At 37.9% G+C, this 27,627-nt stretch overlaps 1 long non-coding RNA gene across 1 annotated transcript in view; it reads right to left on the bottom strand.

Annotated features, from left to right (window-relative positions):
* Positions 1-27,627, bottom strand: part of LOC136792788 (uncharacterized) — a 145,774-nt gene that overhangs the window by 25,681 nt on the left and 92,466 nt on the right. The window contains exon 4 of the long non-coding RNA XR_010837210.1: positions 3,487-3,523. This is a non-coding gene — a long non-coding RNA (uncharacterized lncRNA). The remainder of the gene's footprint in view (positions 1-3,486; positions 3,524-27,627) is intronic.

Consider the following 27,627-nt stretch of genomic DNA (forward strand, 5'->3'; position numbering starts at 1 on the left):
GAATACAGTCTCCTAAAAGAAGACATACAAATGACTAACAGGTATATGAAAAGATGCTGCTCAACATCACTAATCAGCAGGAAAATGCAAATCAGTGAGATATCATCTCACTCCTATTAGAATGGCTATAGTCAATAATACAAGAGCTAACAAGTGTTGGCTAAATGTGCAGAAAAAGGAACTTTTGTGCACTATTGATGGGAATGTAAGTTGGTGCAGCCATTATGGAAAACAGTATGAAGTGTCCTCAAAAGGTTATAAAGAGAACTACCATATGATACAGCAATCCCATTCCTGGGTATACATCCAAAAGAATTGAAATTAGGATCCCGTAGAGATATCTAAAATCCCTTGTTCATTGCAGCATTATTCACAATAGCAAAGATATGGGAACAACCCAAATGTCCATTGACACATGAATGGATAAAGGAAATGTGGTATATACATATAATGGAATATTTTTCAGCCTTAAAAAAAAGAAAATCCTACCATCTCTGACAACATGAATGGACCTGGAAGACATTATGCTAAGTAAAATAAATCTATCACAGAAGGATAAAAACTACATGATTCTACTTATATGAGGTATATAAATAGTCCAATTCATAGAAACCGAGAATATAATGGTGGTTGCCAGGGGATAGAAGGTGAGGGAAATAGAGAATTGTTTTAAAAAACTCTTGTACTAAGCTCAAAAAATGACAAAAGCTCACTTCTAACATGCCTGAAACAAACAAAGAAGACCAAAAATGAGACTGACAATATAATTTTTTATGCAAGAAGAGATGGATTATATCATATTAAAACTATCACTTGTTGAAGGTCTAATATATTCCAATCACTGTTAAGTGGTTTGGGCAGGCAATAGAATATTATAACTTAAAAAAATTCCGTCAGTGAATGTGTCTGTAAGATTTACTAATTTTATCACTATCTCATACGTATAATAGCATGAAAAAAAAACACAATGTCTTTTAGGGTTCAATGGAGGAAAACAGAAATTCCTCAAAGTATTTCCATATTGAAAGAGATTGATTGAGGAATTTGATGCTTACAAACTTATTAAAAGCATGAGATGAACAAAATTCATAGGGTTGCTGTTAGATTTCAACTCATGCCACTGCAATTGTGAAAGATTATAAAGCTGCTGCTGTTACCCAGAGGTGAGAAAGCCTCCTGACATAACTGCCAACTTCCCAACTGCCCACAGCCCTAAATATGGGAACCAGGTAGTGCAACACTGAGTTCAGCTCCTGTCAAATTTGTCTGTGGAAGTCTACGTATCAGCTACCACCACTGAAGGAGGAAAAACCACTCCTGCACCCCTTCACCTTTCCAGTCTTGCACAAGTAAATCTCAATGGCCAAACCTAAACCACACCCAAGACCTGGCAGCAAGAGAGTCAGAGTCTGGGGAATATAGTTTCAAGACTTCTAGCCCCCATAAAAAAGATGAAAATGCAGAATGATTGAGAAAGGATTGAGAATTCAGTCCACAGACAAAACCTAGCACTAAAACTAATTCACAGGACTATTGTAAACACAAAATGGGATGAAACATATGACAAGGCCATCAAAAATACTAGCTCTCTTTCCCTTCTCATAACTACAAATATCTGGGTTCCCAGATGAATCTTACAGTCTAGCCTTACAATCTGGTTTTATCTACAGAATTCATGGGATGGTGTTCCTAGCTAATAGGAGAAAAAGTTCTTGTGAGGAACCTGGAAGGAGGATCAAGTTCTTCTGAAAAACCTGGAAGGTGAGGAAGGAATAAGACTCTATGAACTTTATCCCCCAGACAGGAAGTAGATTTGATTCACTGGGCTAAGAACTGAGATGAAAAGGACAGTTTTGGGAAATGGGCAACATTCAAGGAGCAAGTACTTGGCAAAGCTTTGGGATCTTTGGACAACTTTATTCTCATTATTTGGGGAAAGAATTATTTTCTGTATTGCTACTGAGATTGACCCTAACACAATAAAAATAAAGGAATGTACAGCATTTGGCAACTCAAAGGTTCTACACCTTGGGTAGCATCAGGAGGCAGGGAACCTGGAGCCTCATGGAACATCCTTGTAAAAAGCAGAGCCACTGCAAGATGCTTTGTAGCAAAAGCACTGCAAGATAAGGCAGGAAATATCAACAAGTTATTTGACTTGATAGAGGAACATAAAGTGCTGGTCATGGGTACATGAAAACCCCCAGAGACATTCATAAGGAAATTTTAGGGGAGGAGAGCAGCCAAGACCTTACTTTTGTTCAGATGGCAGGTAATGAGACAGCAATATAAAGACATTCGTTTTAACATGATTATTCTCCATAAGTCATATAAACTCAAGATCTTTGGAGATCTGGACTACACCCGTAAGGACTTGGCTCAATTTCTGTCTTTTTTCTTACCTGATATTGAGCACATATCCTTCTGTACACAATTGGGACCAAGTTCTTGTGGTATGACCTAGAGTTACAGCATTAAACCTTTCTTAAACTCTTGCTGGTGAATTAGACAAATTTCTTTAGCTTCTGAGGAGAAAATATCCTTTCCCAGTGAGCTTAGGAAGAAAGCCCAAAAAAAGGTGCAGTAAAATAATAATTTCTATTTAAATATGTGAAAGAAGAAATAGACAAAGTTCTGGAAGGGAGGCGAAGGCTACGACCACTGATAAGCAGTATTTCCTCTGTGTCCCCTCTTCTTCTGGAAGGGCTTTGTTGTTCTGATTTAAAGTCAAGCCAATAGTTTCCTTTGCCATGGCATTTAGTGTGAGTAGTAATTCTCCTATTCAGTTTTACTGTCTTTGAGGTAGTTACTCTTATAATCCGCATTTTACAAGTGAGGAAACGGTCTCAGAAAGGTTAAGTAGCTTGTCCAAGTACTCTATGCATGTTACAAATTACATTCTTCCCAGAAGCGTTGAACTGAATATATAAGCTCTTCTGACTCCTAAATTATAGGAAAATGTACTTAATATCAGATATGACTCCTTTCTAGAAAATTATCTAGATATTAAATGCAGAGGATTTTAATCTGCATTGCTTTATTACCATTATATTATAATTATTATTAGATAATAATCATAATCTATCAAGTTGATATATGTAGAAGGTGAAATTACTTCATAACTCTAATCCTGAAGCAAAAACCATTCAACAAATTGATATATATCCTTGTGGGTAAATGTATATGTTTTAATTTACAAATACTACGTCTATATAGCTATGCCATTTCCCCCCTTAACCAACCTCCTTATGAGTTGAATTGTTTCTAGTTTTTTGCTCTTTCAAATGATGCTGCAATCGATTTTGAAATTTCCTCTAGGGAATCAATTTATGTATGAAATACTTATTGCATCTTCAATTACTGTGTATTCATAAAAGGGCATATGTCTTCCCTAAACTCCAGGAATAAGAGTAAAATATTGGTTATTTAGTAACCAGGAGTTTTCCTGCAAATAACCAATAAGTAGACCCACAAATTACTACTTACCTTAATGACTGAAATAAGGCAAAAATCCCTGGATGACCTACAGAAAAAGGAAAAATTGGAGAGTGAAAGTACTGAAAAAAGCACTTGTGTGACTGATTTCTATGTCTCTAATGGACAAAAATCCTTTAATTAAATTTGTTATAAATGGATTTAAATTATTGTTTCTACTGAAATTCAACTTCTCTAGTTATATGAATAATTTTATAAAGGTTCCAACGATGCAGCAACATCACGGTCAGTTCCCCCCTATCTGGCAATTAAGTTTAACACATTTCCTAGAGTTAAATTCTTATAACAATTGCAGAGGTAGAAGAAAAGATGAGATCCAGTAAAACAGATCTACTAGGTGAAAACATTTTCTAGAATAGACTAATAATAATAAAATAATATTATATATTCCCAAAGAGTTTTTCTGTATCAATATTTCTATCACACCCAACAGATTATGAAAGTTTCTGTCTTCTTTAGGAGAATCACTTTCAGGGTCTATGTATACCTACAAGATATACAAATCTCAAAAACCACATGACCAAAGGCACACTGGAGCTAATCTAACTACTCTGTGACTTGTCAGAGTAAAGAGGATCAGATATGAGAGAGAGAACACAAGGACAAGTAAATGCATAGTTGGATGAATAAATGAGATAAATGGATAGCTAGATATTGTACACTGAATATTTATATATTCTGTGCAATATAATAAGGGCTTTACATAAATTATCCTTCTTAACCTTTATCAGAATCCTAAGAATTAGACATCTTGATTGAGATGTGGAAGTTGAGGCTTAAAGCTGAATTGCCCATGATCTTGCTCTTAAGAAAAGTCACTCCCAGTATTCAACCTTGAAATTTGAAAACACAGACACTCACTCATTCATTCAATATAGTTGGGTGACTATGACATGCCAGCTCCATCCTCGGCATCACAGATCAAGCAGGGAACAAAACAGACCGAATCTCTGCTCTCATACCGTTTATATTCTACTCCGGAGAAGAGACAGAAATGTACGTGTGTAATGTATCAGCAGCTAATAAACAGGATGAAAAAAAGTACAACCAAGGTGAGGAAAGATATCATGAAGGCAGGGAGCCTAAGATAATTTTTGATAGGAAAGGGAAACATTTGAGCAGAGGCTGCAATGAAGTGCAGCACTGCCATCCATCAAGCAGGTGGGTGTTTGCTGGATGTGTGAAGCAAACTGCAAGGAGATCAGTTCCGACTGAAGAGGAGTGAGCTGGGGGTGTTACTGGAGCAGGGATGTTAGGAGGGGAAGCAGAGACGTTATCAGGGAAAGAGCACACAGCCCTTCATCTGGCGTTTTATTCTATGTGACACGGAAGCCATTGGAGAACTCTTCCAAAAGAGGTGGCAGGGTCTACTCCAGGGTTGTAGGATAATTGACAGCCGTGGGAAGAACTGATGGTAGGGAGGCAAAGAAGAAGAAACCAGTAGTAGAGTGATTCTCAACCCTATCGAGCCCAGTGCATTTTTTTAAAATAAAAAATATTAATAGTGCCCTCTTTACAATTCTAAATAAATCCAACCTACCAGTACAACTGATTACCAAAAGAAATCAACACTTAGAATAATGCAGAATTTCAAAAGCCCTATTTTTAATACCAAACATCAGTAAATGAAAAATAATTTATTTTAAAAATTATGGGGCTTCCCTGGTGGCGCAGTGGTTGAGAGTCCGCCTGCCGATGCAGGGGACACGGGTTCGTGCCCCGGTCTGGGAAGATCCCACGTGCTGCGGAGCGGCTGGGCCCGTGGGCCATGGCCGCTGAGCCTGCGCATCTGGAGCCTGTGCTCCGCAACGGGAGAGGCCACAACAGTGAGAGGCCCGCGTACCACAAAAAAATAAATAAATTAAAAAATAATAATAAATAAAAAAAAAATAAAAAATAAATAAAAAAAAAATAAAAATTATGTATTTCAATGTGTCTTTTCCTACAAGAAGACATTAGAAAACAGCTACTAAGGATCAGATTTTGACACCCATTTGTATGCCTGCTGTAAATGTGAAAGCTAAAAGAGCTGACCAGTGTTTTATACCGGCAGCTCAAAGACCAAGAACGGCACAGACAATGACGATGTCATTTTCTGAGATGATGAAAAAAATCCTAATAGTTTTAAACAACACTAAATATAACATTCCTTCAATTTACACAACAGGCACATTCCTGGAAAATTCCTATACATGAAAACAAAAACAAAAACCCACTTTGTATTTATAAATAAAATGGAATTAGATTCTAGGCTCAGGAATGATCATGAATGTGAGACATTTAAAACGAAAGCAGGATGGAGGATAATTCATTTTTTTCTGGAGGACTGTTCTGGGTGTTGAAGGGCATCTGGCATCACTGGCTCCTGCCCATTAAAGGCCTAATGTCTTCTTCAACCCCTCGGACTAAGGAACATGGCTCTGCATGTTTTGAAAATGCTTCAAAATATTTTGATAATACTCACATTGGGAATCACTGACTCTGGAGACTAAAGCAAAAGGCAGGTGAAAAAAGACAGTGCAAGTGGTTAAAAGTAGCAGATTCAGGATGTGAAGTTAGACGTTACAGGATTTGCCAATGATTGGACGTGGGGTGTGAGGGAAACAGAGGAGTTGAGGATGACTCCAGGTATTCCAGCTTAAGAAACTTGGAGAATGCGGTTAACCACATCCAGAGACAAAAGCTGTCAATTGCTATGATTACATCATCTCTTCACGTGTGATCACTATGAGACTCCTGGGAAGGCCTCTTGTGACCACAATACTTCACCACCCATACTTAGTGACTGGAAATATAGGGGCCGTGTTAATTATAACAAACGGCTTCTAAAACTAGAGTAAATTAGATAAAAAAATGTCCACAATAACATTCCTGTAATATTTAGCAGAGGTAAGAACATCAAGGGGATGCATATTTTAATGGGAAAGAATTAAACGGGCTGGATGTGTACTGCCAAAGGAACACCAACCAGTCTGGTTAAGGTGTGCATGAGAACCACGAATAGAAACTGAAAGTGGGGTTGAAAATGCGCAAAGGAATGTAGAAAGGAGAAGTGGCTGGAGGGTGATGACAAATTTTGTTGGCTTCATTATTTTGCCTAAGACTGATCCATAGTCATGGCCATCTGCCGTATGACAGCTAAGTTTCACGGAGCACCGACCCATCTCCAATGCAAGGAAAATAACTAGGTTGACTTCAAGTCAAGAAAAATAAGGAAACATATCTCAGTTTCCCCCACGAACCTGAGAACAGACGGGACTACCACCCACCTCATAAGGGCAGCAGGATATAGTCACAGGCTGCTGTAAATCATGACATATTTGCCCATGAATCCACAGTGGGTATCTTTCCCCTTTATTTTTTTATTTTATTTTTTTTTTTTGCGGTACGCGGGCCTCTCACTGTTGTGGCCTCTCCCGTTGCGGAGCACAGGCTCCGGACGCGCAGGCCCAGCGGCCACGGCTCACGGGCTTAGCTGCTCCGCGGCATGCGGGATCTTCCCGGACCGGGGCACGAACCCGTATCCCCTGCATCGGCAGGCGGACTCTCAACCACTGCGCCACCAGGGAAGCCCTCTTTCCCCTTTAGATCAAAGGAGTTTACTAAATTATTTCCTTGACCTGCCCACCTTCCCTGACCAAACTACGAACATACCAAAGGAAAGAAGATAAGCCCAGGAAAGTCTGTCTGCGACATCATCATACCCCATCCCCCAAAGTCATATATCTCAATGTAAATCTGAATAAGAGAGAGGAACAGAAGTCAATGTTTTAATTTCAATATGTTATCTCAGTCCTTCCACATACAGAATACTCTCCGATAATCCATGGTATTATTTCTCAGAACACTTGAAAACCAAATCTGCTTTCCTTTCATTTTCACTGGGTCAGTGTGATTTACACAACAATATTGGTTGCGAAAAGGGGACTGGTTGGTGAGAGAACTCTGGGCTTGAACCAGCTAAAATGAAAAACAGAAAAAAATGTATGATATTACCCTCCATCAAACACGGAAAATGCGTGAGTTGGCAAGGGTCTACATCCTGCACTACTGTTCGACAAGCTTGATGTTGAACCGCATTAAATATTAATTCGTATAATGCAGCAGTCATATAAACTAGGCTTAAAACACAGCAGGGGAAGTTGCAATTTCTTACTGTTAAGACTGTTGTTACAGTCTTCCGGTACCTCTCGCTGTCAGCCTACTTAGTAGATTGATGTTTCTCTTCCCAGCACACGCTGACTGCCATCAATAGCATTACTAACTTGTCTACTGTTATGTTGCCCTCAGAAGTAGTAAATCTTGCCAACCAGGAAAGGGTCTTTAGATTCAAGAGATACTCGTAATCTCCTGACATGAATTTAATCAAAATTCAGAAATGCCATGTGAACGCCTGTTTCTGGCAAACAGTTTACGTTAAACCTCAGCACAGCTTTGGCCTTGATCTAAACTCATTGTATGATGTAGGTCCTGGGATAACTTAACTTCAAATGTTATTTTCCTGTGTTTTCACCTGTGCAGTCTGTACCAATGAATGTGTCAGCTCTCTCCTAAGTCTCTAAAGAAGGGTATTTGCCAAATAGGCCCATTCATCCTTTCCCTGAGTCATTCACGGTTTACTCTTTAATCTTCTTTTTCTTGTCATAAGTCGTGAAACTATTAGTTTGATTCCATTTTTTCCAGAACACCCACAACATCATTCTATAAAAACTACAGCCATTGCAAACATATTATTTAAAGGCAATTTCTTTCCTCCTTTTTTGTTTTGTTCCACTCCTGTCTCCTTTATTGCTAGTGCTCAATATATATGCACATCCAAACAGACACCTCTCACTACACACCCTCTCCAGAGACTTGCCTCAGGCATGCTTCTGTCAAAGCTCATCTATAGACCTTCAACTGATGAATAGCAAGAAAATGTCACCCAGAAGGAGATGGGTTACAAAGTTGACAGGATATCGTGCGCTGTCCTGTTTCTCCACCTTCTCCCATATATCTGCCCTGGCCAAATGTAGTCTTGATCTTCCCGGACCGGGGCACGAACCCGTGTCCCCTGCATCGGCAGGCGGATTCTCAACCACTGCGCCACCAGGGAAGCCCCAAATGTTGTCATTTTTGAGCTTCACTTCTATTTTAGAAGTAATCGCAAAGTCTGGGGCTCAGTCCTAACTCGAACTTAAGCAAAGAGGAAGAACAGAGAACAAGTAGAGAATTTCAGAAATTTTTTCAGAGAAAAGAGGTTACCTGATGTTCTTGTTTAAAAACATATTCATTTTGCATAGATAGGAAAGGAGAGGAGCAGGAAGGGAATTCTGGAATTAAGGACATTGAAAATGTGTAATGAGTGAGAAACTCCTGATGAATTGCCTAATTCCACCTGGATTTAGAAGGATCAGAGGTGTGCCCTCTCTTTTTGGCAAAGTTAAACCTTAAAGTTACCAGATAACTACAATAACTCCTACTTTCAATTTCCCTAGAGGAAAAAAAAATCTGCTTTATTCCACCAGTCATTTCACATTCTCATCTAGAGTTTTGCATCGATTAAAGATAACATATTTTGCTTACTCATCCCACTTCTGCAAATGCCTGACTGTCTCACAGAAATATTATATGATGCTGAGCAGTGGGTCTGAGCCACTGTGCACTCCTGAGCAAGAGACACTCTAAAGACTGAAGGTTGAGGTAGCTCCTCCTTCCTAAAAGTTCCCTGGAGATGTTGATAGACATTTATATCTTCTGTTGAAAATTACTATTACAAATGTTCCTGTGTTGTACAGATTCAAAAATTTAAAATTAGATTAAATATTTCTGCTTTTCTTGCCATGTTATTGCACTCTCTTTATAGAAACAAAATTCCCCAAATACTAAGACTCTTATTTATTTGAAGTAATTTGCTATCATTATTCCCTCAAAAAAAACTTGCCTATTTTGATGTCATCTCAAACAAATTCCTCCCAGATGTAAAACTGGAGTTAGAAATTCAAAAGGCACATTGGAAGTTTTAATCAGCTTAACTGAGGAATTTAGAGTTGACTGGTAAATCTTCCCATGATAGCCTGTGACATATACTAATCACAGGCCACTGGCTCAGTGGACATTCGATAAATAACAATTGATGAAGTCGAAAATGTGTTGCTCTAAGTTGACTCTCTAGCTTTAAATAATCACTTTCAAAACTACACCTTAAAAATGTCATGAGCATAAAGAATATTTATGAGTGACGGGTCTCTTCATCCATTCCAAACAAGTGATTTAGTTCCAGCAGACAACTGTGGGTCTCTGTATCTGGGTTTTCATTTTCAAAGTCCAACATAAGAATAAGAAAATGCCTTATATATGCATTACTACTGTCAATCAGAAGATTGAGTTAAAATTTAAACAATAAAAATAATTACACCTATATTGGAAAAGACTAAAACAAAATAAATCAAGAAACGTGAGCTGGCAAAATAATTTAAATAAAGGAATAAAGTTAGAAATACTGACATTACAGACATAGACGAAGGGAAAATGCTTTGTGAGAGTGGCGACAAAGGAGTGGATAGTCACAGCATATTCACACTGGTATCTGAATTAAGGACTGCAACTCATAAATATTAATCGGAAAAGGAAGTCTGGGTTACAGTACAGGAAAAATTACTTAATTTTAGCCTTAATAAAACACTCGGATAATTTATAAAATTAAGTTATGAAATCTTCTTATTAAAAATACCTTAAGGATACATTTAAGAATGATTACAATAGTTCAGCCAGTTTGCTATAAATATAAGCAGAGCCTCCAACTTCAAAAATCTGAATTTCTAGGCCTTCTCCTGCCCTGGAACTGCTTGTCAGCTGGCCTTCTTTAAAATCAAGTAAGACCCCCATTTCTCTATTCTACTAGCAAATAAGTATATTTTTTTAACATCAAAATAAGATTTAGAAATAGTTTTTTTCCCTGAAATAGCCGAGAATGTTAATAAATGATTAGGTGTGTTGTGTGTCTATTCCACAACACACTTCTACGATTATCACAATGATTGCATTAGAAAATAACCAGCCTAGTATTATATAAGGGGGGAAAAGGAAATACATATTAAATGCCTACTGATCAACAGTAAAATCTTTTAGTTTCTCTCCTACTCCACAGTGATTTCTAAATTAAATGGTATTCTTGATGATCTCTGATGTTCTAGATGATGATACATTTTTAGACTAATAGAGTTTTTCTCTTCCTATGAAATTCAACATCTAGATTATGTCAATTATTCCCTTTTTGGCATTCCAATATGGACTGTGGAAGAAATTGTTTCCTCCACATTGACACTGACTGTACAAAACAGGTAGTGGCCTCTACTTCAGGTATAAAAAAGAAGTACATATACGGAACATCTAACAGAGCAGTAGCAACAATGCTTATGTCAAAAGATTTAAGCACCTGGAGATTCAGTATCCAACTGTTATTTAGAAGAGACTGAAAATGTGTATGAAGATGAAAGAGGTATTATTTAGGAAAAACTGAAATCATTAGGAAATAAACCTATAGCAATCAACAGCACAGAAAATGGAAGGAGTGCATAGAAACTCATTTGAAAACTATAACTTTAGTTAGCTGGGCAACAGCATTCCCTTAGGTTAGGAAATAGATTATTAACAAAAATCCAAAGCAGAACCCTAAAAAAAGTCCCATGATCAGTGTTGTCTTTTGGGTTCAAGATGACAATTTTAAAAACTGTTCTAATAATTTAAACAATTTCTGTGTTGTATCAGAAGATTTTTAATAATATAATGTTATTATTATGAGATCTTATGGTGCTAATAATATTGCTTTTGAAAACAAAAGATTATCTAATTAAATGTCTTTCTAGGAAACTGCTTTCCGAAACCTCAGAAAATTTTTATATTGATAAATCACATGCTATGTTTCATATTAAGGCATTCTATTACACACACGCAGACACACACACACACACACACACACACATCACATCACAGAAAACAGGGCTTCTACCATATTATTTGTGCTTTACAATGTCCCTTCCCTGTTCCTCCAATGCCATGCTCTTATTTGTTAACTCTGCAAATAACTGAAATACTCTTTTTTGCACTCCTTGTCCACTTGATAAAGTCACAGGCATCCTTCAAAATTCAGCTGAAGTGATTCTTTCTCTGAAGCAAAACCTAAACACTTGACAACCATGGGCAGGATTGTGGGCACCCCAACCCCCCTTCCATGGTTTCCTGTACTCCTGTGACATTTCCTGTAGGGTACTGAAATGTGTCATAGGAGAAGGCATGTAGAGAAAAGGGAAAAGATGGTTATCAGAATTCCAGATGTATGGCTTATGAATTATTAGCAGTGTAACTTTAATCAAAATATTTAATTTTCAGAGCTTCAGTTTCTTCCTCTTAAAGTGGAACCTACCTTACAGGTTACACTAATGGTTAAGTGAGTTCATACATATAAAGCCCATCACACAGCATCTGTCCTGAGTAAACAAGAAAGGACAGTTATCATGACAATGATGAGGAAGAAGATGAGGATGTTGACATACCCTCACTAGACGGTGGGGTCTTTGAATTTTTGATGATTTGAGGTAAACATAGGGATCTTGTTATCTCCAGGGCCTAGGATCTACTACACTATGGATTATCAACAAATCTTTGTTAAATTTTAAAACTATAAGTAGGTGCTCAGGATATGATGTGTAGCAAATATGAAAAAAAGTATAAGAGGACAAATAATTAAATACTACATGTGGAAAGTAAACTTGATTTTACCTAGTGGTCAATAGGTAACCACTGACATATTTAAAACATGGAAATGACATGATAAGTATTACCATTTTAGAAATATAGGCAGCAGGCTAAAAAACAGATTGAACATATTTTTATTCTATGTATATAAATGGAAATATATCTTTTTTTCAGCCATGAGTTCTCATGTCTATTACTGTAGACTATAGAAAAATTATGAAATTTTATTATTTTAAAGAACATTTTGTTTGTATTCTTCTATTTATTAACTACTCTTATACCTAGGATTTGCATCTTTTTACCTTGTATATTTTAAATCTCTGCCATATGTATATTTTGTGAAGGTAAAAGATGAGGGAAAGGCATGTGAGGTTGAAAGTCCACTAAAATGCTTGTAACTAAATGTTAAAAGCTAAGTAATTTTTTTAAGCTGAGTAATTATAGAAAAATAATATAGAATTATAATAATTTTTTAGTTGCTCTTCACAGAGGAAGAAAACGTGACAAGACTAGAAAGGTCTCTTGGTAGATTAGTAGGTCATTAAACATTTCATTCACTTTTCTGCATTAGAAGATATGAGTTATTAACTTTCATGCTTTTTTTTTTTTTTTTTTTTTTTTTTTTTGGTATGCGGGCCTCTCACTGCCGTGGCCTCTCCCGTTGCGGAGCACAGGCTCCGGACGCGCAGGCCTAGCGGCCATGGCTCACGGGCCCAGCCGCTCCGCAGCATGTGGGATCCTCCCGGACCAGGGCACGAACCCGTGTCCCCTGCATCGGCAGGCGGACTCTCAACCACTGCGCCACCAGGGAAGCCCAACTTTCATGCTTTTTGATGCTTTTAATACTCTGTAGAACTATCCTTGAGACTCAGAGGCTATTTACCTTTCTTCACAATGTACACATATGTCAATCTTTAAAGACTCAGAAAATCTGAACAACAAATCCTCTAAAGGAAATGACATAGTATTCTTAAGTGTATCAGTTTGCTAACATGTATTTAATCTTTCTTATTACCATTATTTCCGCAATAAAAGCAAAATGTCAACTGTGAGTTGGGCTTTAAGTAATCATTAAAAATAGAAAAGTTAGTCATTCCTATAGAAAAATACCATTTTTATTAAAATATTAAGCATGAAACCTTTGATTGCAATCCATTCAGGTTGAAAGATATCACTTTGTCTAATTAACAATATTTCAATTAAACATGAAATCAAATAAAATTTATCTTATAAGCAAGTCTTTTGTTGATGTACATTTTAATGATTCTCAATTATATAGCTTTCTTTGAAAAATAGGTGGTTAAAAAGAAATCTTGAGAAAGAAAAACGAAGCTGGAGAAATCAGGTTCCCTGACTTCAGAGACTATACTGCAAAGCTACAGTAATCAAGACAGTATGATACTGGCACAAAAACAGAAATATAGATCAATGGACAGGATAGAAAGCTCAGAGATAAACCCACACACATATGGTCACCTTATCTTTGATAAAGGAGGCAAGAATATACAGTGGAGAAACGACAGCCTCTTCAGTAAGTGGTACTGGGAAAACTGGACAGCTACATGTAAAAGAATGAAATTAGAACACTCCCTAACACCATACACAAAAATAAACTCAAAATAGATTAAAGACCTAAATGTAAGGCCAGACACCATCAAACTCTTCAAGGAAAACATAGGCAGAACACTCTATGACATAAATCACACCAAGATCCGTTTTGACCCACCTCCTAGAGAAATGGAAATAGAAACAAACAAAAAAAACAAATGGGACCTAATGAAACGTAAAAGCTTTTGCACAGCAAAGGAAACCACAAACAAGACCAAAAGACAACCCTCAGAATGGGAGAAAATAGTTGCAAATGAAGCAACTGACAAAGGAAAGGATTAATCTCCAAAATTTATAAGCAACTCAATAACAAAATAACAAACAACCCAATCCAAAAATGGGCAGAAGAACTAAATAGACATTTCTCCAAAGAAGATATACAGATTGCCAACAAACACATGAAAGAATGCTCAACATCATTAATCATTACAGAAATGCAAGTCAAAACTACAATGAGATATCATCTCACACCGGTCAGAATGGCCATCATCCAAAACTCTAGAAACAATAAATGCTGGAGAGGGTGTGGAGAAAAGGGAACACTCTTGCACTGCTGGTGGGTATGTAAATTGATACAGCCACTATGGAGAACAGTATGGAGGTTCCTTAAAAAACTACAAATAGAACTACCATACGACCCAGCAATCCCACTACTGGGCATATACCCTGAGGAAACCATAATTCAAAAAGAGTCATGTACCAAAATGTTCATTGCAGCTCTATTAACAATAGCCAGGACATGGAAGCAACCTAAGTGTGCATCAACAGATGAATGGCTAAAGAAGATGTGGCACATATATACAAAGGAATATTACTCAGCTATAAAAAGGAATGAACCTGAGTTATTTGTAGTGAGGTGGATGGACCTAGAGACTGTTATACAGAGTGAACTAAGTCCGAAAGAGAAAAACAAATACCATATGCTAACACATACATATGGAATCTAAAAAAAGAAAAAAAGAAAATGGTCAGAAGAACCGAGGGCAAGATGGGAATAAAGATGCAGACCTACTAGAAAATGGACTTGAGGATATGGAGAGGGGGAATGGTAAGCTGGGACAAAGTGAGAGAGTGGCATTGACATATATACATTACCAAATGTAAAATAGATAGCTAGTGGGAAGCAGCCACATAGCACAGGGAGATCAGCTTGGTGCTTTGTGACCACCTAGAGGAGTGGGATAGGGAGGGTGGGAGGGAGGGAGATGCAAGAGGGAAGACATATGGGGAAATATGAATATGTATAACTGATTCACTTTGTTATAAAGCAGAAACTGACACACCAATGTAAAGCAATTCTACCCTAATAAAGATGTTAAAAAAAACAGGTGGTTAAGATCAATAAAATGTGTCCTTACACAGCTATAATATGACCATAATAATAAAATAATTATTTTATTATAGTTTCTTAGTAGATACGAGGTGGCTCCACCAACAATGTAGAAATCAAAGAAATAGATTACTCTCTAGGAGTCAATGAAAAGAGGAAGATGGATCAAGTGTGCAAGACTAGAATCCTACATATTTATATAAACATTGTGTCAATTAGGAGTACTTGTTAACTATAGGACCCGAAGGAAATAGTCAACAAGGCAAATGTGGTGAATGCCCATGTCACCACTGTATAGGAGAAGGAAGCTTGAAGTGGCCTAGAACCACCAATAGAGATAAATGTAGGTGGTTATGTCCAATGGATTTTAAATATTCTAGTCCCCAATATAAAAAATATAATAAAAATTGATAACTTTTGCTCTTCAAAAGTTAATGTTTAAAAAAATGAGAAGGGCTTCCCTGGTGGCGCAGTGGTTGAGAGTTTGCCTGCGGATGCAGGGGACATGGGTTCGTGCTCCGGTCCGGGAGGATCCCACATGCCGTGGAGCGCCTAGGCCCGTGAGCCATGGCCGCTGAGCCTGCACGTCCGGAGCCTGTGCTCCGCAACGGGAGAGGCCACAACAGTGAGAGGCACGCATACCCCCCGCCCCCCAAAAAAAAAAAAATGAGAAGACAAGTCATAGACTGGGAGGAAACACATGCAAAATATATATGTAACAAAGGTTGTCATCAAGAATATATGAAGAATTCTTATAGCTCAATAATAAGATAAACAATCCAATTTAGAAAAGGTCAAATAGACATTTCACCGAAGAAGATATATAAATGAAAATATGCACATGAAAAGAAGTTTAACATCATTAGTAATTAGGAAAATGCAAAATAAAAATACAAAGAGATACTACTACACACCCACTAGAATGGATAAAATCAAAAAGACTGCCAATACACATTGTGGGCAAAGATGTGGAAAAAGTGTAACCCTCATGTATTGCTGATGAGAACGTGAAATAGTAAAACCTCTTTGATAAACAGTTTAGCAGCCTCTTAAATATTAAACATACACTTACCACATGGCCTACAAGAAATGAAAATAAGTGTTTGCACAAAGACATACATGAAGGTTTACAGCATCTTTATCCATAGCCAAAAACTAGAAGCAACAAAAATAGATAAGCAACTGCTCAATAGATAAATATATAATAGTCATCCATATACTGGAATAGTACTCAGAAATATAAAGGAAAAAACTCCTGATGTATGCAACAGTATAAATGAATCACAAAGGTATTACATGCTAAATTAAAAACATTAGACACACACAGAAAAAAACTGATTTGACTTAGAAGAAATTTCTAGAAAATGTAAAAACGGAAACATAGAGCAAATCAGAAGTTATTAGGGACGAGGGATGGAAGTGAGGATGGGCAAATTGGCAGAAAGAAGCTTTTTAGGGATGATGAAAATGTTCTAAAATTAGATTTTAGTGATGGTTGCACAACTGTATAAATTCAGTAAAACTCATCAAAATGTACATTTAAAATGGGGGGGGCTTCCCTGGTGGCGCAGTGGTTGAGAGTCCGCCTGCCGATGCAGGGGATACGGGTTCGTGCCCCGGTTCGGGAGGATCCCACGTGCCGCGGAGCGGCTGGGCCCGTGAGCCATGGCCGCTGAGCCTGCGCGTCCGGAGCCTGTGCCCCGCAACGGGAAAGGCCACAACAGTGAGAGGCCCACGTACCACAAAAAAAAAAAAAAAAAAAAAAAAAAAAAAAAAAAAAAAAAAAAATGGGGGAACTCGGAAGCTATAAATTAAACTATGAGACATCACTGAATTAGTTGAGATAATGTATGCTAAAAAATTAATTAATCCTAAATTTGAAACAAGGAAGTTAAATAAATTCTGGTGATACCTGGAAGGAACTTTTAGATGATATGGCAAAGATTTAACAGCAACAGTCACCTAAAGGAAATATATGTTAAGAATCACCTGTTACAGCTCTGAATCATGTTTCTAACCATGGTATCATTCACAGCTTAAAATATATAAATCAGTCCAATTTAACCCAAAGGGGATGACATCTGCCATGATAAGTCATGGTAATTCATAGTAAAATGATGTAGACAGGAAAGTACATTGCCACCTCCCAATATATATTATCTAGCAGTGAGAATTTGAACTAATTGGGAATTGATATATCCATTTCTCAAACTGATCTACACTCTCACAGGATTCTACTACTTCACAAAACTATCTACACCACTTATAGGAATCCAGAAACGTGTAAACCACTTTGCTGGGAGACAGTTCTCCAGAGGTCTCTCAGGTTTTTCTTGCAGGAAGGCACTGCTGTCCTTCGGTTACAGATTATTTTCTCAAGTATGTTTGGATCGTGAATAGCCTTAAAAGATGAAGATAGTGTCTTTTTGGAGCAAAAGCTGGGTTTGTTTACTGCCCATAAGAAAGATTAAAGATCCAGGCTCAGGGCTCTCTCTTGTAACACAACCTGCTAGGTGTGCAGATAATACCTGTGCCTCTTTGTGTCACCAGGTTCAGGATCAGGGACTTGGAGAACTGGAGTAAATGCTGATACTATGTCTACTCCTTTGTCTCTGTCACAGGAGTCTTGTGGCTTCTGCCAGCATCCATGAAACTGTAGTGGGTCAGCTTATTAGCTTTCAAGTAAGGTACAGTCTCAAGACTCAGAGTTCTTAACACAAGTCCACTTTCAACATTCCTTTTTTGTTTGTCAACCCTATTCCAGAGCAGAAAAGGCTAAACTTATTTTGTAGATAGTTAAAACTGTGCAATATTATATAATTCAACCATTTGAAAAAAACAGGACCTAGTAAATTTGTACTCAATAATTTTTACTTGCCTTACTATTTTGGTATTATTACCTAAAATAAAAGTTCGGCATGGAAAATATCAGTGAATTTCAAAAAAAAAAATAGACAATTAGTATAAAACATTAAAGATAAAAATACACAAAAAAAATCAGTGAGATTGTGTATTTACTCCAAATTTTTCAATCATTTACACTACTAGATCAATTTCTTAATTGCATAATTTGAAAATCAAATGCATACATTTTTCTAAACATTCAGAATACACACTCCAGCCTAAAATCTAAGAAAATAACTAATGTTCATTAAACTAATATTCATCGTCATAATGGTACAAATTTAAAGATATGCCAACAAGGAATGTTAGAAATAATGTAACAAAATTACCACAATTTATCTTTTGCCAATTTAAATAAATATTTTGATAAGCTAAAAGTCTTTAGGGGTAAGTCAAGAAAAGGAGTCAATGCAGGTACAGGCTACTCATTTGAAGACTGCTCATTCAGGGACTTTATTGTGACATGTACTTAGTAAAGCAGTCATTATTAAATCCGGTTTCTGGGTTAAATCAATAGTCATTGATAAAATGCCTTCCAAAGAACATGTATCATTTTGTGCAATTTTGAAAGTGCTACTTGCGATAATGTAATGTTGTCCTTAACCTTTTTGGAGGAAAAACTAAGTACATTACTGTCCCCATAATGACAGGAATGGCAATCATTAAACCGTATTTCTGAGAGACCAAATCTATTTTTTTCCATTGACAGCTCAATATCAACACAATTACTTTGCTTTGGAGAAAATAAAAGTTGACTTCACAATGTCAAAGCCTGGAAATAATTAATCTCTAAAGGCAAGGGCTCTTTCCTTCAAGACTTAATTTCAAAACTAGTTTGGAGCATTTTAAAGAATCCTCTCATGCATTACACACACACACACACACACACACACACACACACACACACACACGGAAAGGATCTCATTTATAGATACAGATATACTAGTTAAACATACTAATCAAAGACATAAATAATATGGACAAACACAGCTGAAAGGTATTAAGCTTCATATTAACAACTATATGTGTAACCAATTTTTAAGCTTTTTAATAAACACATAGGTGCTACAGGATGAAACAAAAGAGTAAAGACAAATCTGAGATTCTTAATCATAGTAGTTTAAAATTTTGTATGTTTTTTTGTACTGGAAAATTTTCTGATAAAAGAAAACATATCCAAAGAAATTTAAAATTAGTCAATACATCACTCCTTTTATGTGTAAATATATAAATATGTGTGTACGCCGATACATAATTGTGAGGTTTAATATATAAAATCATTTGGGGAAGGGAGACTTAGAAAAATATTAGGCTGAGTTTTATCAAAAGAAGTTCAAGACAAATTATGTTAAAGACCCGCACTTAATGTTAATCCTTTCCTTTCCATGTTATTTTTGACACTGGGCATTCATGACCTAAATGCACAGGCCCTTGATCTGATTCCTTTGTAGTTTAGGAATCTTACTGGATTTTTTCTTTATCCCATTTGCTCAAATTTATTTATAAACAAAATGCAGCTGAATTCAATACAGAGCTGATATGAAAGCAACTGACAAACCAACTAGGAAAAGCAAACTTTTCCTCAGTCTCAAAGTAATGTTTGATAATTAGCTAAAAGAATTATTCAAGAATTAGAATTTTCTGTCTTCAACTAAGAGCTTTCCAATCAGTCCTAGCTAGGAGAGAAAGAGCTAACATATACATTAAATCTAAGCACGACCTTATTTTTAAGAAGGCGATATGGTGGAAAAGTTACAATTTGGTATGAGGCTTTGATGTCAAAAAAACAGAAGCGGATCTGAATCTGAGCTTTGGCACTTGTTATCTATGTGAGCTGGAAGTTACTTGATTTCTCTGAGTTTCGGGGAAAACTAGAAACTATTTAGAATCAAAACTGCCTCTTGACCCTTCTGTCATTAGGAAGTTGTCAGGCTAAGAGTACGAGGCATGATTCATAATAAAGGGAAAATAAAATTTTAAACAGCTCCATTCAACCTACCTGTGGCTAAGAGGGAATGGGATAAGAAAAGACTAACCTTCCCAAAATCTTGGCCAGTTTTCTAATGTGCCTGGGTGACTCCAAGTGTAGATGACTGTGTCTTTGACAAGAACATAAATACATTTGGGGATATGCAGGAGTTAGTCCAGAGTCTAGTTAGAGGAAGTAAGTTAGATTGTTCTGGCTGATAATATCAGGATATTTAATTTCATAAGAAAGCCCCAATGGCAGGTACCCAAAAGAGAGAGAAGCATGAGGTGTAAAGTGAGTTAAGGGATGAGGCAGCAGGTTTCTGAAGAATTTGGAGCCTACAAATTAAGATGTCCCATAAGAAATCTGGGATAGTAAAAAGCCCTTTAGAGAGGGAGGAACACTCCCAAACTCATTCTATGAGGCCACCATCACCCTGATACCAAAACCAGACAAAGATGTCACAAAGAAAGAAAACTACAGGCCAATATCACTGATGAACATAGATGCAAAAATCCTCAACAAAATACTAGCAAACAGAATCCAACAGCACATTAAAAGGCTCATACACCATGATCAAGTGGGGTTTATTCCAGGAATGCAAGGATTCTTCAATATCCACAAATCAATCAACATGATACACAACATCAACAAACTGAAGGAGAAAAACCATGTGATCATCTCAATAGATGCAGAGAAAGCTTTTGACAAAATTCAACACCCATTTATGATAAAAACCCTGCAGAAAGTAGGCATAGAGGGAACTTTCCTCAACATAATAAAGGCCATATATGACAAAACCACAGCCAACATCGTCCTCAATGGTGAAAAACTGAAACCATTTCCACTAAGATCAGGAACAAGACAAGGTTGCCCACTGTCACCACTCTTATTCAACATAGTTTTGGAAGTTCTAGCCACAGCAGTCGGAGAAAAAAAGACATAAAAGGAATCCAAATCGGAAAAGAAGAAGTAAGGCTGTCACTGTTTGCAGATGACATGATACTATACATAGAGAATCCTAAAGATGCTACCAGAAAACTACTAGAGCTAATCAATGAATTTGGTAAAGTAGCAGGATACAAAATTAATGCACAGAAATCTCTGGCATTCTTATACACTAATGACGAAAAATCTGAGAGTGAAATTAAGAAAACGCTCCCATTTACCACTGCAACAAAAAGGATAAAATATCTAGGAATAAACCTACCTAAGGAGACAAAAGACCTGTATGCAGAAAATTATAAGACACTGATGAAAGAAATTAAAGATGATACAATAGATGGAGAGATATACCATGTTCTTGGATCAGAAGAATCAACACTGTGGAAATGACTTTACTACCTAAAGCAATCTACAGATTCAATGCAATCCCTATGAAACTACCACTGGCATTTTTCACTGAACTAGAAAAAAAAATTTCACAATTTGTATGGAAACACAAAAGACCCCAAATAGCCAAAGCAATCTTGAGAACAAAAAATGGAGCTGGAGGACTCAGGCTCCCTGACTTCAGACTATACTACACAGCTACAGTAATCAAGACAGTATGGTACTGGCACAAAAACAGAAATATAGATCAATGGAACAGGATAGAAAGCCCAAAGATAAACCCACGCACCTATGGTCACCTTATCTTTGATAAAGGAGGCAAGAATATACAGTAGAGAAAAGACAGCCTCTTCAAAAAGTGGTGCTGGGTAAACTGGACAGCTACATGTAAAAGTATGAAATTAGAACACTCCCTAACACCATACACAAAAACAAACTCAAAATAGATTAAAGACCTAAATGTAAGGCCAGACACCATCAAACTCTTCAAGGAAAACATAGGCAGAACACTCTATGACATAAATCACAGCAAGATCCGTTTTGACCCACCTCCTAGAGAAATGGAAATAGAAACAAACAAAAAAAAACAAATGGGACCTAATGAAACGTAAAAGCTTCTGCACAGCAAAGGAAACCATAAACAAGACCAAAAGACAATCCTCAGAATGGGAGAAAATAGTTGCAAATGAAGCAACTGACAAAGGATTAATCTCCAAAATGTATAAGCAACTCATGCAGCTCAATAACAAAAAAACAAACAACTCAATCCAAAAATGGTCAGAAGAACTAAATAGACATTTCTCCAAAGAAGATATACAGATTGACAACAAACACATGAAAGAATGCTCAACATCATTAAATCATTAGAGAAATGCAAGTCAAAACTACAATGAGATATCATCTCACACCGGTCAGAATGGCCATCATCAAAAACTCTAGAAACAATAAATGCTGGAGAGGGTGTGGAGAAAAGGGAACACTCTTGTACTGCTGGTGGGAATGTAAATTGATACAGCCACTGTAGAGAACAGTATGGAGGTTCCTTAAAAAACTACAAATAGAACTACCATACGACCCAGCAATCCCACTACTGGGAATATACCCTGAGAAAACCATAATTCAAAAAGAGTCATGTACCAAAATGTTCATTGCAGCTCTATTAACAATAGCCAGGACATGGAAGCAACCTAAGTGTCCATCAACAGATGAATGGCTAAAGAAGATGTGGCACATATATACATTGGAATATTACTCAGCCATAAAAAGAAACGAAATTGGGTTATTTGTAGTGAGGTGGATGGACCTGGAGTCTGTCATACAGAATGAAGTAAGTCAAAAGGAGAAAAACAAGTACCGCATGCTAACACATATATATGGAATCTAAGAAAAAGAAAATGTCATGAAGAGCCTAGGGGTAGGACGGGAATAAAACACAGACCTACTAAAGCATGGCCTTGAGGATATGGGGAGGGGGAAGGGTAAGCTATGACGAAGTGAGAGAGTGGCATGGACATATATACACTTCCAAATGTAAATTAGATAGCTAGTGGGAAGCTGCCGCATAGCACAGGGAGATCACCTCTGTGCTTTGTAACCACCTAGAGGGGTGGGATAGGGAGGGTGGGACGGAGGGAGATGCAAGAGGGAAGAGATATGGGAACATATGTATATGTACAGCTGATTCCCTTTGTTGTAAAGCAGAAATTAACACACCATTGTAAAGCAATTATACTCCAATAAAGATGATTTTTAAAAAGCCCTTTAGAAATAGTGCTGTTTAATATTCAATTTTAAGTTGATGTCTTAAGTTTTCTGCAATATAAACCTCCAAAATGGAGATAGATCCATTCTGTAAAAGCACCCTGTGGATACCTGCTGGTTGATCTTCTCATGCTCCATCCGCCCACTTCCAATTTCAAGCACATCTGTGGACGACATATCTGAGCGAGCCTAGACATACACAGATCAATTCCCCCTGCATGCTTGTACCCCCTTCTTGGGGCATCCTGCCCCAGAGTCTTCTCACATGCCACAGGAGCTGTTCATCCAAATACGCCCAGCCCAGGAGGCAGGTAAGTAGGCATGCCCATGTCAACCTTCAGCCACAGGGGGCAGGAGATGGCAAATAACTGCTCAGCCCCTGCCCACGGAGGGAGGCATCCCGCATGGTTCTCGGGGGTCTCCTGTGGGATGGAGCCTTCACTGCTCACAACAGCAACACCAATGGCATACCTCACTCAGCTTTTCCTCCCTCCCTGCCTTACCCCTCCCCCGGCTTCCCTCGCTCTGGCTGTCCCGGAACATCTTCCCAATAGACTCCCTAGGCCTTATCCATCCATGACTCTACTTTCAGTAGATTCCAAACCTAGATGCTTTGTGGAAACCATTTTAGTGGACAAACAGAGGGAAAGAGGCTGAGTTCCCTATGTGAGCCAGTGCAGAGCTGAGAGGGCCAGCAGGCTGGGGGAGAGAGAAGACCAGGGATTAACAAGGACTCTAAGCAGGGGTCTTGAAGGGCCCTGACATTTCTCTGGGAAGGGTGACAAGAGGATTGAGTTGATCTTATTTATATATCAAATGACAGGGCAACCTTAACTAACTTCTAATTACATAGTAGGTTCACGATAAGTAGAAGAAAATTAATTTAATAAAGCTGATGGTAAGAATTTTGCATTCTGAACCAGTTTACTGCTGTCAAGATCTTCACTTTCAGATTCTGCTGATCTGTTATCAGGTCTAACTTTTAGTGAGATATTCATCAATTAGCAGGTGGAACATTTTGAATCTCAGGGCCATTCTATGAGTTGGGGACAATCTATCTTTCAAAACGTTATTTCCTGAAACTCCCATTCATGTATAATATTTGAGCCAAATTATTACCTATGTACACCTTACATCTTGACATTCCCTATACTTGGAATATTCTTTATTATCATCTGCTTTTTTCCCCCCTAAACCTAGCCACCTTTCCAGGCCTGCCTGAAATAGTATGTCATCCATAAAAATTTCCCAAACCATACCAGAATGTATGACTATGTTTCATGGTAATCACCTGCCTCTTGGTATTTATATTTTTTTCTTTCTCCCATTCTCACAGGACAACATTTAAGTTCCATTCACCTTTTACTTACATATACGGGATCTCTGCATAGAGCTGAAGTTTAGACTTGATCAGCTTCTTAGTCTTTGTTAATATGCTGGGTAAGTTTTTACTACAGAGGATGTTGCTACCAGCCTTTCTTATTGGCTTCCAAATTTCCATGTGTCCCATTCCACAGTCCATCATTTCACACATCCTATTCTGAAGCCTCATTCTGACCCTTGTTCCTTAAATAAATACCTACCTGTCACAACATTTTGCTTTCACTCAGATTCTCTTATCTCCTCTAACTCACAGGGTAAACATACAAACCGGTTTGCCTAGAACATCTCCAGTTTAAGCCTGTCGTACAAGTGTAATTGTAGCATCCCTTTTTACTCCCAAACGTTTCCAGGTTTTGGAGGATAAATTATACAGTCACCTTATTTTATGCAGCTTTTGTGCTTTGTTGCTTTTCCTTCTTTTCTGTGCTTCACCTATTCCCACACTGCACTGCACGTTACACATCCACTGTTGCAGAATATACAGTATTTTTAAAGTGAAGGAAATTGTCATGTAAAATGATGTAACATAATCAGTTTGCTCTGGGTATATGGAAGACTCTCCTGTGACCAACATTATAAACGTCTGAGCACTATTAAGTCTGAAAAGCGGACACAAAACAGAATGGGTGGAAAGAGAGACTGCGTTTGGCATAGCTTCAAGAACATCATTTCAGGAAGAAAAATCCAATTCAGTTTTCAGAATGACTGGTTAACCAATCCATGACACGTCTACATAATCAATATCTACTGCCACTTACCTTGGCAGCATTCCTGGAGAGATCATTTTCCAAAATTGTCCTCTTCTCAGCCACTTTCCATTGTGTTTTATGTAAATTATTTTGGCTTGTCTACTGTATCCCTTTTTTTTTTTTTTGCCTCTACTACAATAAAGAACTTAACCCATGTATTGCATTAAGTATGAAAGAATATTTTCCAACCCCTGTATGCAGTTTATTTCTTTGAGTAGTCAGTTTTAAAATTCTTTTCAAAGTTATAAAAGACAGCTCAAAATATTTTCCCATTTTCAGAGTTCTTGTAGATAATCCTAACCCAACACTGACATCAAGCATTTCTATCTCTGTTATCTATCCCACTTTTCCAAATTGCCACGCAAGTTCTGCCCTACCACAGCAGGAACAGCTTTTGACCTTTCCCTTGAAGGAATTAGCGTTTTTCTGGTCAGCAAAACCTTTGTCAGCAGACATAGTCCTTGGTTAAGGAACTCTTGGTGTTCTCCCTGATAAGTACCCTCTGTCAAAGGATAAGCATCCTTAACTTGTGCCTCCTCAACAGAAACGGATAAGCAACATGGATTTACTATATAGCACAGGGAACTCTGCTCAATATTCTGTAACAACCTAACTGGAAAAAGAAATGGAAAAAGAATAAATGCATGTATATGTGTAACTGAGTCACTTTGTTTTACACCTGAAACTAACACAACATTGTTAATCAGCTATGCTCCAATATAAAATAAAAATTAAAAAATAAATAAAGAGAAATGGACCAGGAACTGCTTTACTTCCCCACTTAAATACCCCTCACAACCCTCAGCAGCTTCCCACTGCATTGAGAACAAACCTAGAACTCTGGCCAAGTCAGCACATGGTCTGGCTGCCACTCTCCCCACCGAGCCCCATCTCAGCCACTCTCTCCTGCGTTGGCCCCCGTGTTCCGGCCACACTGGCCTCCTTTCTTTGGCTGAAAGAGCACACCAATCTCTTTCCCCTCTTTGCCCAGAAGGCACTTCTATCAGCCCTTCAGGTAACAGGCTTGTTCGCATGCTCCCGTTCTCAGCTCATGCAGTGCCTCCCCCAGAGAGGCCTCCCGTGACTGCACCATATATGAATTTCCCCAGTTAGTTGCCTTCGTTGCCCTCTTAATCTCTCCATAGTTCTACAGTTAATTTTCTTATGTGTTTGCTCACTTAGTTGTTGTCTGTCTACCCATTAGGGACTGTGCCTATGTTTTTTTTTTTAACTCTTAATAATCCCCAGCGTCTAGCACATAATGAATGATCAATGAATGTTTGTTACATGAATGACAGCCCTAAATAAGACTGATACAGGCAGTGTTTCTCCTGGTATCATTTTGTCTGGCTCCATTTCTGCTAGTAGCTAGCAGCTCTCCAGCAAGCTATTAATTCCCTCTAAATCTAGACCTTGGTTGCTGGGAGCAAAGAATGAAAGAAGCCAACCTCTGATCCATGGAGGAAGGGGGAGGGATGAGGGAGGAAAGGGGCAGCCTGGGTGAATGAAAAAAAAAGCAAATGACTTTGTTTAATCCTTATGTCAACTGGACCGCCAGATAAATGGACCAATAGTACTTAATAGGAAGAACAGACTTTTTCTCTGAAATGCCCTTAGTAGCCATCCCTGGTTGACAATTACTTATAGTAAAAGGAAAGTAGCATCTATAAGCCATGAATAATGCTACACGTGCTTTATCACATATAAAATAGATCTGCCTAATAATTCGAATGCTTCACCATGGGAGGTGATTCCTACAAATCTTACACACAAGTCTCAATCTATTATTCTGGGTAAAAAGTGCATGTCTATCGATGGAAGATAGGACCTGCGGATTCATTCTGAAGTCCCCATACCTCTCTTTGCTCCATCTGAGCTGGGTAGGATCTCTGATTTATGAAATCTGATTTGACTATCCAATCGTGTGTGTTAGCTTAGCTGTGAATTAGAATTCCATGGGGAGTTAAAAAATACTAGTATCCAAAAGTTCAATGGTGAGGGAGAAAGGAAAAGAGTCTGTCGAAGTTGTTTTTTCTGTGATTTAATCCTGGCCCAGGGAAGTAAAAATGTAACCAAAGAGCGTCGGGTGATACCAGTTGCAGCGGATTGAAGGGTGGCCCCCAAAGACGTGTCTACATCCTGGCTCTTGAAACCTGTCGTCTTTGCCAGCTCAGGCTGCCATAACAAGTCAACGTCAGCTGGGTGGCTTAAACAACAGACATTTATTTTCTCACAGTCCTGGGGGCTAGAAGTCTTTAAAGAAGGTGCCAGCAAGTTCAGTTCCTGATGAGAACCCTCCTTCTGGTTTGAAGATCGCTGCCTTCTCGCCATGGATGGTTGTCTTCACATGGCAGAGAAAG

The sequence above is a fragment of the Kogia breviceps genome, chromosome 16 (genome assembly GCF_026419965.1).
Source record: "Kogia breviceps isolate mKogBre1 chromosome 16, mKogBre1 haplotype 1, whole genome shotgun sequence".
In the NCBI taxonomy this organism is placed as follows: Eukaryota; Metazoa; Chordata; class Mammalia; order Artiodactyla; family Physeteridae; genus Kogia; species Kogia breviceps.